The sequence below is a fragment of the Silene latifolia genome, chromosome 7, assembly GCF_048544455.1.
Source record: "Silene latifolia isolate original U9 population chromosome 7, ASM4854445v1, whole genome shotgun sequence".
Classification (NCBI taxonomy): Eukaryota; Viridiplantae; Streptophyta; class Magnoliopsida; order Caryophyllales; family Caryophyllaceae; genus Silene; species Silene latifolia.
This window is the reverse complement of record NC_133532.1, coordinates 52,114,562-52,130,496: the sequence shown is the minus strand read 5'-3', so window position 1 is coordinate 52,130,496 and position 15,935 is coordinate 52,114,562.

The window sequence follows — 15,935 nt, the reverse complement described above, 5'->3', positions numbered from 1 at the left end:
TAACAAAGAACTCACTCATGCACAATCCGAATTAGTACATAACATCCTTGTTGAAGCATATCAACCTATAGAAGATGAGCAATCCATCCTAGAAGACATATTACAAGCTCAAGAGCAAGAGGAATCCGTCATGGAATTCGAATGTGATGAGATTGATGAGAATGAAGAACAAGTTGAATATGCCATGAGAATGGAATGTCTAATGGAGATGGAGCAAATTCTCAATGAACCTTCAAAGGAGGAAAGTGAGGTAAAAACTCCTACTTTAAAACCCCTTCCCCCAAATTTGAAATATGCTTAGCTTGATGAATCAAAGACCAAACCCGTGATTGTTAATTATAGACTTAATGAGAACCAATTGTAAAAATTGCTTGATGTGTTGAAATAACATGAAAAGGCTATAGGTTATAGTCTAAATGACCTTAAGGGGATAAGTCCCAACTTTTGCATGGATAGAATTCATCTAGAGGAGGACCATAGACCTACCATTCAACCTCAAAGGAGATTAAACCCCCACATGCAAGAAGTTGTCAAAGGAGAGGTTATGAAATTACTTGATGCGGGAATCATATATCCCATATCGGATTCTTTGTGGGTTAGCCCCGTTCAAGTGGTACCTAAGAAAGGAGGTACCACGGTGGTGACAAACAAAAAGAATGAGCTAATACCCACGAGGAAGATCACCGGTTGGCGTATGTGCATTGACTATCGAAAATTGAATTCCGCAACAAGAAAGGATCATTTCCCCTACCATTCATTGACCAAATGCTTGAGAGGTTAGCCTCCAACAAATTCTTTTGTTACCTTGACAGGTATTCGGGATTCTTTCAAATCCCTATACACCCGGATGACCAACATAAGACCACCTTCACATGCCCTTATGGTACTTTTGCATATAGGAGGATGCCTTTTGGTTTATGTAATGCCCCCGCCACTTTCCAAAGATGCATGATGAGTGTCTTCTCCGACTACCTAGAGAACATAATGGAAGTTTTTATGGATGATTTTAGCGTTTATGGAAAGGACTTTGACTCATGTTTGCATAATCTTTCTCTTGTATTACAAAAATGTGAAGATGTTAACCTTATTTTAAATTGGGAAAAGTGTCACTTCATGGTCAATGAAGGAATTGTTTTGGGTCATTTAATCTTGGAAAAGGGCATCGAGGTCGATAAAGCTAAAATTGATGTGATAGAGAAACTCCCATCTCCCGTTAATGTTAGAGGGTGAGAAGTTTTCTCGGTCACGCGGGTTTTTATCGCCGTTTCATAAAAGATTTTTCAAAAATAGCGAAACCCCTCACTCAACTCTTGCTTAAAGATGCCCAATTCCATTTCACTAATGAGTGTGTTGAAGCCTTTAATAGAATCAAGGAGGCACTAATCTCGGCACCGATTATTCAACCTCCAAATTGGGAACTACCGTTCGAGATTATGTGTGATGCTAGTAACTACGCCGTTGGAGCGGTTCTTGGCCAACGGGTAGGAAGAGCTCTTCATGCCATCTATTATATAAGCAAGACTCTTGATCCCTCCCAAGTGAACTATGATACCACCGAGAAAGAGCTTCTTGCTATTGTCTATGCTTTGGACAAATTCCGTTCCTACTTACTTGGATCCAAAGTAATTGTCTTTTCGGATCATCGTGCTCTCCGACATTTCCTGATAAAGAAGGAGGCAAAACCAAGGTTGTTGAGATGGATTTTGCTTCTTCAAGAATTTGACTTGGAAATAAGAGACAAGAAAGGAGCCGAAAATGTAGTGGCGGATCACTTGTCAAGGATCCAGTTTCATGATGAACAAGGAGAAATGCCGATCAATGATTCATTTCCCGACGATATCTTGATGGCCATTCAAACACAACTTAAAGGCACATCACCCCATGGTTTGCCGATTATGCCAACTATATCGTTGGAAGAGTAATCCCTCCAAATTTGAACTATAACCAAAGGAAGAGGTTCTTATTCGAAGTAAAGAGGTACTTTTGGGATGACCCAAACCTCTACAAAGAGTGTAGTGATGGGCTCTACCGGAGATGCATCCCTCAATGGGAAGTCCAAGGAATCTTGGAAGGATGCCACTCATCACCCTACGGTGGGCACCATGGAGCAAGGAGAACCATTTCAAAAATTCTTCAATCGGGCTTCTATTGGCCTACAACGTTTCAAGACACAAGGGAATTCATCATTCATTGTGATGCTTGTCAAAGAACGGGGAATATCTCGTGGAGGAACGAAATTCCACAAAGGGGCATTCTAGAGGTGGAGATCTTCGATGTTTGGGGGATCGACTACCAAGGTCCGTTCGTGACATCCAATGGGAATAAGTATATCCTTGTGGCCGTAGACTACGTCTCAAAGTGGGTGGAGGCAATTGCCACTCCAAACGATGATGCAAAAACGGTCACCAAGCTCTTCAAGAAAATAATATTCCCAAGATTTGGAGTTCCTAGAGCGATCATAAGTGATGGAGGAATGCATTTTCTTGAGAAGAAGCTCGCATCTCTTTTGACCAAGTATGGTGTTCAATATAGAACCGGCTTGGGATACCATCCTCAAACAAGCGGTCAAGTTGAAGTTTCAAATAGGGAGATCAAGCAAATTCTTGAGAAAGTTGTGAACAAGACCCGAAAAGATTGGAGCACAAAGCTTGATGACGCTCTTTGGGCTTATAGGACGGCTTATAAGACTCCCATAGGAGCCTACCCTTACAAGCTTGTTTATGGAAAAGCATGCCACTTGCCAATCGAATTGGAGTACAAAGCTTTTTGGGCAATCCGATCCCTTAACCTTGATCTCAAATTAAGTGGTCGAAAGAGGATGATTCAAATTCAAGAGTTGGAGGAATTCTGACTACAATCTTATGAGAATGCCAAGATCTACAAGGAAAGGACAAGATTGCTCCATGACAAGAGGATTAAGCAAAAAGCCTTGCACAAAGGGGATAAAGTCTTTCTATTCAATTCCCGCTATCGACTCTTTTCGGGAAAGTTGAACTCTAGATGGATGGGTCCCTATGTGATAACCGAAGTTGGAAAATATGGGGATTTTGAAATCAAGGCGGAAAATGGAAGCAAGTTCAAGGTCAATGGTCAAAGATTGAAGCCATACTATGAGGGAGCATTTATCGGAGAGGTCGAGGTCACCTACCTTGGGCCTCCTCATCCTTGAAAGAATCAGGAAAGGGAGAGTTTGGTGGAGTCCTCCCTAAACCACCACTTGTAAATATACTAACCCTATAACTTGTATTTATAATTTTTGTTGCATCTCTTTTATCATAAACATAAATTCTTTCCATGAGAGTAAGTGAGGGAGGGTCACTAATGAATTTTGAATGAAGGAAGGAACCAATTTTCAAAGTGTGGGGAAGCATTTATCAAAGCCAAGGAAATCAAAGGAAAATCCACAGCAAGGAACCCGAGCGTCTTCCCCAGAATCCGCCCGTCCTGCTGGAATCCGAGCGTCTTTGGCAGAACCCGTCCGTCCATTTGAGCTGTAAAATTGAAATTTTGGGACTGTTGAAGAATCCGAGCGTCCTGGCGGAGAAGACGCTTGTCCTGAAGAACCCGCTTGTCTTTGCAGAAATACGCCCGTCTTTTTGCCAGTGCATTTCAAGAAAGGTTCCTGTCACAAAATCCGCCCGTCTTTGGGAAAAGACGCCCGTCTCCTTTCAGAAAATCCGAGCGTCTTGGGCTCGAGACGCTCGTCTTGGCTGCGTCAAATTTTTGAAAAATTAACTGTAACAGAATCCGAGCGTCTTCCCTTAAATCCGCTCGTCCCGAAATGCTGGAATCCGAGCGTCTTGTACTCGAATCCGCTCGTCTTCCTGCGTTAATCAATCACGATTTTTCCTAATTTTATTACACCCCACCACACAATTTGTGACACATCACCCTTCCCTCCATTTGTATTATAAAAACCCACCTCCTTATGACTCCAAAGCATATCCCAAACACTCTTTTACCCCACAAAATAAAAAAGCCCCAAATTTCTAGGGTTTTAAAGGCAACATTCAATCCACAAGGAGCATCTTTATACTTTAACAAATCAAAAATTTCAGCTCAATAATCAAAGAATGGCACCAAAGGGATCTTCCTGTAGGGATAGGAGAAGACCAAGGGTAAGAGGAAGCTCTTCTACCTCCCATATCAACACATTAAGAAGGGAGCATAAAGAAATTGTGGATCTTACAAGGCTTGATGATTTGTCAAATGTTGAATTCATCAATGATGTGCAAAGACTCATTTTCCACCGGCTTCTTCGTAAGAACATTCTCCCTACTAAATTTTTATATCATAGTACTTTGAAGAAACTTGGGATTTATCACCAAATGGAAGCACTTTTTGAAGTGTTTGGTCTCTCTACCCTATTCCACATGCATGAGCAAACTTACCGATCCCTTGTGCTTGAATTTTTGAGATTCTTGAAAATTACAACCTTGAATAGAACAATATGCATACAATTTAGGTTGGAAAGTGTTTCAAGAATGATGACTCTAGTGGAATTTTCTAATGTGCTTGGTCTCGATGTCTCGCCTACCCGGACATCAAAGCCAAAGAGATATAGTGTTGCACCCCTATGGAGGGCCATGACCGGCCGAGATTTCATGTACATCAAGGAGTGTCTAGCTTTCCACATTCAAAATCCTATTTTGAGACTTACTTACCGGTTCCTTTCCCGCACTCTACATGCTCGCCGAGACCCGGCAATAGTGAACGAACTTGACCTTGTGTTCATGGAGTCTTATCTTAATATCCAAGGAAGGGGTGGGTACCACTTTAATGCGCCTCTTGTGCTACTCGAAAAATGGGCAAAGTTTAGGAACAGTGATGATGATGGGATGAAACACATTGTTAATGGAGGGCTCATTACGAAAATTGCAAAGCATTTCAATCCACAATTCAATGAGAATAATGAGTATGCTCCTCTTTCCGAAAACACAAGGATAAATGAAGACCTCCTTCTTATCCATCATCATTGGATAACCCTTGAGGGGGTTGATAAAAGGATCAAGTGGATAACGAAAGGAAGTGATCCAATCTACCTACCAATGACCGGCCTACCACAAATCTCACCAAGAAGGGGACCTTTATCACCGATCCCATCCTACCTCATCCCTCTAAACCCAACCCAAGCAAGGCAAGCACCACCACCTCCAAATCCCCAACAACAACAACAAGAGCAATAACCTCAAGATGCGAAAATCAAAGTGCCTCCCTACCCATTTCCTTATCAACCGTACAACCACCCCAACCCCTTTATCCTTCCCCGTGATGACTTTGTAACGGGAATTCTACAAGATTTGCACTTCCGACAATACGAAGCTACCGTGGATAATTATTATGCACTCTACCCTCAATACCACGATATGATTCAAAGGGGAAAGATTAGTGAGGAGGGAGCATTTCCCTCTTGGGCACAAATATATTTACTCTTCCCCAATTCGGAGAGGGCAAATGAAGGGGCAAACAGGCGACAAGAGGAAGGGAGCAACAATTCTTGTGGAGGGGACACGGTGGAGCTTGGAAGCGAAGAGGACGAGTTCATGGACCCAAATACAAGTGATGCATCAAAAGAAATATGGGATAGTGATCTAGAGGGAGATGACGACGATCTATAGAAGATCTCTTCATAAGCTAGATGGAGCGGGCGTGAGGCACCCATCTCAAGCTCAAGTGAAGTTTCCTCATCTCCTCTCTTTAATTTCAATTTTCATGAAAGAAGTTTATGTTTTGTTAACTTGTACAATATTTGACTTTGTCTATGGTTGGAGAGTCCTAGCAACATAGAGGACTAACACCTCGGCCCCATTGAGGTGTTCTTATTTCATTGTTCCCACTTTTGAAAATCCAAAATGACAAATTAGTTTCATGCATTGCATCTTGTGTGCATGAACTACCCCAACTTTAGGACATTAGAAATAATGTCTATCTCGGTTTGGGGAAGTACATGCATACACAACGGGAGGTAATCTAAATTACGCTCTCCATCATAAACAAAAACACATGCATCATGTAGTGTAGTTTAGTGTAGCTTACATTTAGTATAGAATTCATGCATCATAATTGCATATTTTCCCATCATTTTGGCCATTGAGGACAATGCCCATATTAGTGTGGGGATGGGGAATTCAAACTTAACTTTTATTCAAAAAAAAAAAAAAAAAAAAATATTTCAAAAACCCAAAAAAATTGAAAAATTGAAAAACCAAAAACAAATTCATTTCCTTTGTAGTGTAGTTGTGTATATATTGTTGTATGTATTGTGTTTGTTCTATCCTTGTTCACATTGATCGACTACGCCACATCCGAGACATGAGGATATTGAAGACCGCATGGTATGATCTTTCCAATCTCCTTTTTCCTCTTTATTTTAATGACAATGTGGCTTTATTTTGATTGATGCGGTATAAACAATGTGAACTTAGGACTTGCATTTAGTTTATATGTCATATTAGTTGGTAGAATCATATGCATTAGGATGTATATATTTTAGTTGCATCATGGCATGTAGTTTGCATGTTAGAAAAATTTTGCGAAACCGTCTATTTGGGAAGCTTGACAAGTGTATATAGGCCCTAGTAGATGCTTTTTTTTTCTTAAGACTTTGCTTGTTAGAATACTTGTAAAACACCCTAGGATGTGTCATGCTAGTATCCTTTGACTCATGGATTAAGGCCTAGTCAAGAGTACCTTGTGGTGTGATAACTCCTTGGCTACCGTTTATTCCAAGGTGACCCTTGAAACCATGCATCCATCATCCATGTTCTACCACATTTTTGTCATCAATGGGAATGGGCACAAAAAGAAATTGATTTGAGTTCAATGAAATGAAAAGTGAAAGAAAGTTTGCAAAAATGCATCAAAAAGAAAAGAGGAGCAAAAATAGAACTCCTAAAGCTTCAAATATAAGCCACCCTCACTACATATGGGGTGACTTTGAAAATGTTCAAAAAGAAATGCGAAAAGTTGAAAAGTTGTCAAGTGTTGAAATGCCAAAAATCAAAAGAAATGGCAAGAAAGTGTTCTCAAATGTTATATGTCACAAGAAATTGGGGGGAAAAACAACAACAAAGCAAACTCCCAAAATGAGACTCAAATATCTATTGACCCCTTTATCCATCGTATCCATTTTTGTGCATGGTAGAGAGGAGACGACCCTTCTTCTTGTCTAGGCAAGAGGGGGAATTCCGCGATCCTCCAGTGTTTCTAACACCATAGGGAGTCTACTCTGGACGAAAGCATTTAACGATTGAGGATAAAGGTACCCTAGCTTGACACAACTTGGAGGTGATTTATTGGTATCCTTCTAGGATTAGTAGTTTGAAGAAATTGCATCTATGAAGGAGTGTGTACCCTTGAATTGCTTCCCTTGTAGATAATTTCCGCCACTTAGATGAGGAAAGTGGCTATTCTTTTGTAGATGCATCCATTACTTGATTTTGTGTGCTTAATGTTTCTATATGTCGCCATTTTGGCAAGACCCACCTTGCCTTGCAAGAAGGAATCCAACCTCATGGTTGTCTTGTTGTGAGTTGAAGGGGCGGAGTGAGACCCGCTAATTGTCTCATATCGGCTATGCTATTAGGTTAGTTTAAATAATGGTCCTAGTCTTTGTCACCTCTTTACTCGGGACGAGCAAAGGTTCGGTTTGGGGATATTTGATGTTACCATAATTTAAGCACATTTAGTCCCCGAATTAGCCTTGTTCCCATGCTTTTTAGTGCATATTTGGGTCATTTACTGTCTTTAGTCCTTTGTTTTGCATATTCTTTGAGGATTTGTGTCCTTGGTAGGAAAGGAGTGCAAACCTTGCATTTTCATGGCAAAATGAGGCTAAATTGATTGAATTCAATGACCAAGCATCAAGGAGGGACAAGATTTGAAGGCCTCTGTACATACTATGGTAGATGGGCAATGATGAGAAAATATCCTTGCATCCCCGAGGAAATCCTCAAGGATTTTATGAAGAAAAAGGAAGAAAAGAAGAAGGAACGAAACTGTTTGACAATCCGTGCGGATTGCCCTGAAGACGCCCGTCCAGAAGCACCCAAATCCGCCCGTCCCCTGCTTAAGATGCCCGGATTCCCATGCAGTCTAGTTCGTCTTCTACAAGCTTCAAGAAAGGATGCGCATCTTTTTCTAAGACCGGCGAAAAAGGGACCGGAGTCTCCCTAGAGACCGGCGATTCCTCAAGGACTTTATCGTCATTTAAGCCCTTAGTTAACCCTAATTTATGTACCTAATCCCCACTATGAATACCCCATTAGTCTAAATAGAAGAGCATGTACTTCTTAGCAATCTTTAGTGTAGTTAATATCAATCAAATCTCTCTTTAATCTTGTAATCAACAATTAATCAAGTTTTAATACAAGTTTTATTTCCTTAATCTCTCTCTTGTTCATCCTTTATTTTGGGTAATTGAAGATTATTTGGGTTATTATTGGGAGATTGACAACCTTCCAATCAAGCATCAAGTACTTCTTTTATTCTTTGCTTTATTATTGGAATCATTAGTAGGTATAATTCTCTTAATCCCTTTTTAATTATTTTTAATCACTTTCATTTATTCATCATGTTTCACTTTGTTGGTATGATTGACAACCTTGCTAGGATGTTCAACATGATAATGAGTGAGTAGTTTCTTTAGCTAGGCTTAATGGGTAATTAGGGGAAACCAACATGGGGAATGATTCATGCTTAATTTAATATGTTTTCATAATTTATTTGCTTGCTTGTTGTGATCTCAACTTATGCACATGTTATGTTTGATAAAATGTGAGCCTATGAATCCTTGCATTTTTTTTACCCATCACCTATCTTTTCAATGAGACTTTTAAGACATAAACCAACTCGAGTCTCATTAGACCATGCATATGGTTGAGTAGAGAAGATTGAGTCGACTTGTAGGTGTTGTACAATCTAATCGATTCGGCTCCGAGACCCAAACTTTCCTAGGATTGTAAGATATAAACCAACTCGATCCATCACAACAATAATTGCTTGCTTATAGTTTGAGAATATGTTTGTATGATCAATTCCCATGAATCCCCTATGACCCCATAACACCCTAGTGCCTTTTATCAATTGTTTACACCCCTTTTTTATCATCTTGCTTGTTTACTTTCATTGTTATTTAGTTTAGTGATCTTCTACTTCAAACCCCAAATTGTGACACCCTTAGACACCACTAGTTGCAATAGAAAATCTCATCTCAATTCCCGTCCCTTGAGATCCGACCTTTACTTGCCTCTTTACTAATTGTAGAGTTGTTTGTGAAATTATAAATTGTGTTTTGGTCTAGGTGCTCCTAACGACAAGTACCGAAAACTAAACCTCCTCGAGAGTCCGACCAGTCATCATTATAGCCAAGATAAAGATACAACTACAAACAAGGAAACTACAAGAAAATGGTAAAAACGAACCTTGAGGAACAAGTTCCTCAAGGTTAAAGCACAAATAAAAATAGACAAACAAGTTAGAACTTAATCACATAGCACCATCCCCGGCAACGGCGCCATTTTGATAGGACAAGAGTTGGTCGTCACACATCCAGTCAAACACATGTATAATACTCAACAAACAACTAGTTAGCGGTAAGTCGAGGTTGATCCATGGGACGGTGTGCTTTGGGTTCTAAGTCTATCTATCTCTGTAACACACCGTAATTTTGAAGACCCATATTATATTTTAAAAGTAACAATTTAATCTATTTTAATTTAATATTAATTTACTTGAAATAATAGTAATTTGATAAATACAATTTTATTTTATTTTTGAAGTAATGTAATGATTTTTGATAGTTTAGTAATGTTTAAAAGTAATTTAAACTATATTTAAACATTTTACTTTGATAAAATAGATTTCGGATAAAAGTCGTAAAATTGGGATTTTCCATTTCTTACGGTCGTTGGGTAAACGAGTTTGGATATTGGGCATATGAGTACTTAATCTTTTAGTAAAATCGTGTTTAAGAACTTTAATATTCTCGGAAATCGCGTTCGACTAATATTTCTAATTACCGTCGAAGCAAACCCAAAACGTAAACAATTGAAACCTTCCCATACCATTTGGACCGACCACCTACCCCCATTTGTCCCATCTTTCAATTCTCATTTCCTCCATAATTCACTCTCTCTCTTCCTTTCATCAAACACCAAATTCCTCTCAAAAATCCTCCTTACAATCCCTAAATCCTTCATAAATCCTTCATTTCTCCACCAATTTGTATAAAACTTATATATTTGGAATCCTCTCTTCAATCCTCATCTACTAGTAAGCTTTATTTTCATTTCCCCAAATTTTTGTTTAAGGCTCATCTTTTAGGGTTTTCGAATTTAAGCTTAATAATTGTGTTTTTGTTGTTCTTATAGGTGAAGAATTTGAAGATGAGTTAGGTGACTCATATATTGTAGAAGATGATGAGTGATTTTGGTTTCTAGGGCTCTTTCTCAAGTGTTATTGTTCTCTTTTTTTAGCTTAAGGTAACTATTCCGAGTCACTCGACGAATTAATGTCACATTAGTAGTTGTATTTGTTGTTTGTTGTTGTTTGTTGTCGTTTGTTGTTGTTTGTTGTTGTTTGAGATGATCTTGTTGATAAATGAATGAATGGAGTAAGATGAGTATGCTTATGTTTAATTTATGTTACCCATTTGTATATTATTGTTTGGAACAAATTTGGATGAGGAATTATGTGTTGTGACAAGTTCGTGTTTTGGCTGGAACGCGTCGGTATCAGACCGAGACGGTTTCCAATGTTTCCAAGAATATGACAGATTGAACGACATCGAAAAATTAGGTGGTTTAGCCACTTGAATCACTCAATTCGGAGTCCGTATGAGTAAATGGCGTCGTTTTATCGATTAAAAATTTATAGAAAAGTTTACCCTTGTGTGAGACGGTTATTTATGCTATTTTATTATGCGAGAATTTTGTGGAATTATTTATTTTGTAAGTTGGAATGTTTTCTTTATGTTGATAGTGTTCACATGATAGAAATTGGAATATTGCATGAGAATGATATTGTAATGAATGTTGTGATTTGGGCCAAAATGGGCCAAGACTCTGAGTTGGGCCAGTTTGACCGAATGAGTTTGGTCAAACTAGGTTTAAACCGGTCAGCCTCAATTTGACCAATGACCCGTCGCGGGACTCGGGTCGAGGGTTTGTCTTTGAGGTGAGATTGGTTGTTATTGGATGTTTTATGTTATACCTTGATATTTGTAATTATCATTTCACATGTTGGTTGTTGGATGCTTTGGATGCCTTATGCTAGAGTCTTATTGCCTCTTTGCCATTTTAGCTTGTTCTCATGGATTATGGTACTGTTGGTTAGCTGGAATTTGGATTATTATTGATATTGGAGATATTGTTGGATTGTCAGCTGAATATGCTCTTGCGTAGCCTTTCATATGCTAGGGTGTGTATGATCTTTTGTGTGTGCAAGTTTGGACTCTTTGCCCCTCTTATGGTTAATTAGGTGTCCTACTTGTCTTGTGTGGTGTGGGCTAAAGTATTCAAGCTGGGACTAGGTCCTAGGTGAGTATTTCGGCCTTCATCATAGATAGGCCATTATAGTCTTTGACGAGTGTATGTTCACTGCTTAATAGCCTTTGTGTCTTAGCTTGGTGGGTTTATATCCAAGTTAGGGCATGACCTCCTGACGTACTCTTAGAAGTATGTGGTCAGCTTAAGTACTAGCCAACCCTTTGGTGGACTCCTTAGGGGTACTCATGTGTTGTTATCATGGGTCTTGAATGCGGTAGTTTTCCGAATGTCGCTAGGTCTGCGCTGGTTTAGGACTAGGGTGTTTACCTTACCTCGTGGTATAGACTCGGGGATTCTGAGTGACTATTGACTGTACTAAGAACTTATGCCTGTCTCTAGATATATTGTCCTTTCTTGTTTGATGATTCTATGAATCATAGAAGGTGAGATGCAAGCCGGCTATGGTTGATAGAGTTTGGATTCCTGGATGTTATGTGATTCACGTGATAGTGTAGTATGAGTCGGTCTAGTATTCACATGCTAGGACTATGTGTTGTTATATTGTTGTTCACATGATAAGCACGATTGTCTAGCATCTATATGCTAAGGCTATGTGTTATTCATATTCATATTCTTATGTTTACATGTTATATTAATTATGACATTTCGTGGCTGGGAGAACTCGGAGTTCCTCCCCACTGACTGTGGCTTTTGTATTTGTATAAAATGCGATTGACAGGTAGGTGATGCATATATGGGGTACATGGACGAGCTAGCGAGCAAAGTAACCTTGGGACCTAGATTGGCTTTATTTCATTGTAACCCTTAAACACTTTTTATGTCATATACTTTTTAGGGACATATGTCTCCCTTTTTCATATTTGGGTTGTATAACTTTGTTTCGCGACTTTAGCGATGTTTTATTTATGAGATTCATTTTGGACCTTGCATGTTTGACACCTTTCCATTTGGATATTTTTATAACAGGTTCAGGTTTCGTTTTCGGTTTTAAAAATTACAGGTTTTTACCCAAATGAACCTATTACAAACATATACATGCAGTTTTTATCTAGAATTATGTGTTTACTTTTCCGCAATGAATGAGGGTGTCACAATCTCAATTTATGCTAGCGTCACAATTTGTTTGGGTTTGTAGTTGTGTCTAGACTAATGCAAGCAATAAAGTAAAACAAGCAATAAAAGGAAGGATGTGAATAAATGATTAAAAGTACTAGGATATCATGGGGTCATGGGGGATTCATGGTGTTGATCATACAAACATGTTTACAAAGTTGCAAGCAATTAATGTTGTGGAGGAACCGAGTTGGTTTATGTCTTACTGTTCATAGGAAGAGTTGGGTCCCGGAGCCGAATCGATTAGATTGTACAACACCTAAAAGTCGACTTAATTTCCTCCTATTCAACATCTATGCATGGTCTAACAAGACTCGAGTTGGTTTATATCTTACAAGTCTTGTTGAGTAGATAAGAGATGGGTACAAATGCAAGGATTCATAGGCTTGGCATTTCATCAAACATAACATGTGCATAGGTTGACATCACAACAAGCAAGCAATTTAATTATGAAAACATATTAGATTAAGCATGATTAATCCCATGTTGGTTTCCTCTAATTACCCACTAATCCTAGTCAAAGAACTACTCGCTCATTATCATGGGAAACATGTCATTAATGGTGTCAATCATCCCAACAAGTATAAACATGATAATAGAATGAAGAAATGAAAAATAAAGAGTAAAGAGTAAAGGAATTATACCAACTTAGGAAGGATCCAAATATAAAGCAAAGAATAAAAGAAGAAAACTTGATTGATTGATGAAGAGTTGTCAATTCTCCAATAATAACCCAATAATCTTCAATTACCCAATAATAAACTTGAACAATAATTAAGGAAAGATTAATGTGTAATTTGTGGAAACATTAAAGAGTAATCTAATCTAATCTACTCCTAATCTAATCTAAGGAAGGATTGATTTAATCTAATGAAAACTTGATGGTTTGATTATTACAAATGGGGTATATATAATAGAGCATCATTAGGTTAAGCAAGGGTAAAATAGTAATTTAACAATGCTAATTGTTGGGTAGGGAATCGCCGGTCTCAAGAGAGACTCCGGTCTCCTTTTTGCCGGTCTTTCAAAAATATGCGCATCCTTCATAGAACAAGAAGAGCACGAAAAGTTGCTGTAACACAATCCGAGCGTCCAAAGTATCGGGACGCTCGTCCAGTAGCAGGGGAAGACGAGCGGATTTGGAGCAAGATGCTCGGATTTTAAGGAGGGAAGACGAGCGGATTGGGAGCAAGACGAGCGGATTGGGAGCAAGACGAGCGGATTCTCTCAGGGGACGAGCGGATTGTCGGACAGCTTCTTTGTTTGAGCTCGGATTGTAAAACGGACGTCATTTTCTCATCCGGACTCCTATTGGAGTGATTCAGAAGCCTAGATCACTTGATTTTTCGATGCCGTTCCATCTAGCATACTTTCAAAGCCAAAGGAGCAACCCTTGGTTTGGTTCCTAGCAATTTTTTCTTGCATTGACTTCCTTGCTTTTCCTCCTCTTGCATACCCCTTATTCTTTTATATACTCTTTATTCCTACATCCTTGGTCATCATTCTTGCCTTCTATTTATACTATTCCATCTAATATCATCAATAAGCTTCCAAATATGCACGAAAGACGGGAAATTCCGCCTAATTGTCTTCTTTCCTACAAAACATACGAAATGCACTAGGAAAGCAAAATAGAAAGCATTTGACGGATAAAATGGCTATGGAATGTTATAATAGTATCCAAAATGGGCTCAATTAAGGGACTAAATGTGCGCAAATAATGTTCACATCAATCCTCATCCGGAAATGACCAGGAGTCTATTGTTTGTGCATCATTGATGGGATTTTCTGCGAAGAACTCGACAACGGCGCGTCCTTTTATAACTTTCAGAGGTACATACGTGAGATCGAACTCTGAGAGCATCAAAGTCCATCTTGCTAGGCGTCCGTTGAGAACGGGTTTCTCGAAGAGGTATTTGACAGGATCCATTTTGGAGTATATTTTTACGAAGTAGCTAAGCATGTAATGGCGTAGCTTCTTCGTTGCCCACACAAGAGCGAGGCATGTCTTTTCGAGTGGTGTATATTTGCACTCATACTCCAAGAACTTCTTACTAAGGTAGTAGATAGCTCTTTCTTCTTTTCCTACCGTTTGAGCCAGCATGGCCCCCATGGTTGTTTCAGTTATTGTGAGATATAAACCAAGAGGTTGATCTCGTTGAGGTGGCATGAGCACTGGTGGTTTAGCTAGTATCTCCTTCATTCGGTCGAATGCCTTTTGACAGTCATCATCCCACATGGTGTGATCTGTTTTCTTTAGCTTTTTGAAGATAGGTTCACAGATCATGGTGAGTTTCGATATGAATCGACTTATGTATTGCACCTTACCTAGGAATCCTCTAAATTCTTTCTCTGTTTGAGGTTGCGGCATTTGGATTAGAGCTTTTATCTTGGATGGGTCTATTTGTATCCCTCGTTGGCTAACAACGTATCCCAGGATTTTGCCGGATGTTACCCCGAATGCACATTTCAGAGGATTAAGCCTCATGTTGTATTTTCGTAGCCTGGAGAACAATTTGCGAAGGTTCGCAATATGCCCCTCTCTATCCTTGGACTTGACAATCATATCATCTACGTATACCTCAACTTCTTTATGCATCATGTCATGTAATAGCGTAGTTGCGGTGTGTTGATATGTATCCCCGGCATTTATTAACCAAAATGGCATAACCGTGTAGCAATAGGTACCCCATTGAGTGACGAAGGCGGTCTTATGCATATATTCTTTGGCCATCTTGATCTGGTTATATCCCGCGTATCCATCCATGAAGGATAACAATGCGTGATCTGTTGTATTGTTATCCAATATGTCGATATGTGGTAGAGGAAAGTCATCCTTAGGACTTACTTTGTTTAAGTCTCTGAAATCAACACAAACACGGATTCTCCCATCCTTTTTGGGTACGGGTACTTTGTTAGCTACCCAATCTGAGTACTCGGAAACTTTGATGAACCCGGCTTTGAATTGCTTATCGACTTCTTCTTTGATCTTAAGAGCCCATTCTGTCCTCATTCGACGAAGCTTCTGTTTTACGGGTTTGAAACCTGGTTTAATCGGGATTCTATGCTCTGCAATATCTCTGTCGATCCCCGACATGTCTTTGTAGGACCAAGCAAAAACGTCTTTGAACTCGTGTAGGAGGTCTATGAAACTGGCCCTTTCAGTAGAGCTCAAGGTTGTCCCTATCCTAAGTTCTTGGGGTTCTAGTTCGGTTCCTACGTTGATGGGTTCAGTGTTTTCTGTTACTGGTCCCCCTTCCCCCTCTTGTAGTTTTTCTTTGGCTATGTAGGGAGGTATTTCGATTGAGTCTGGGT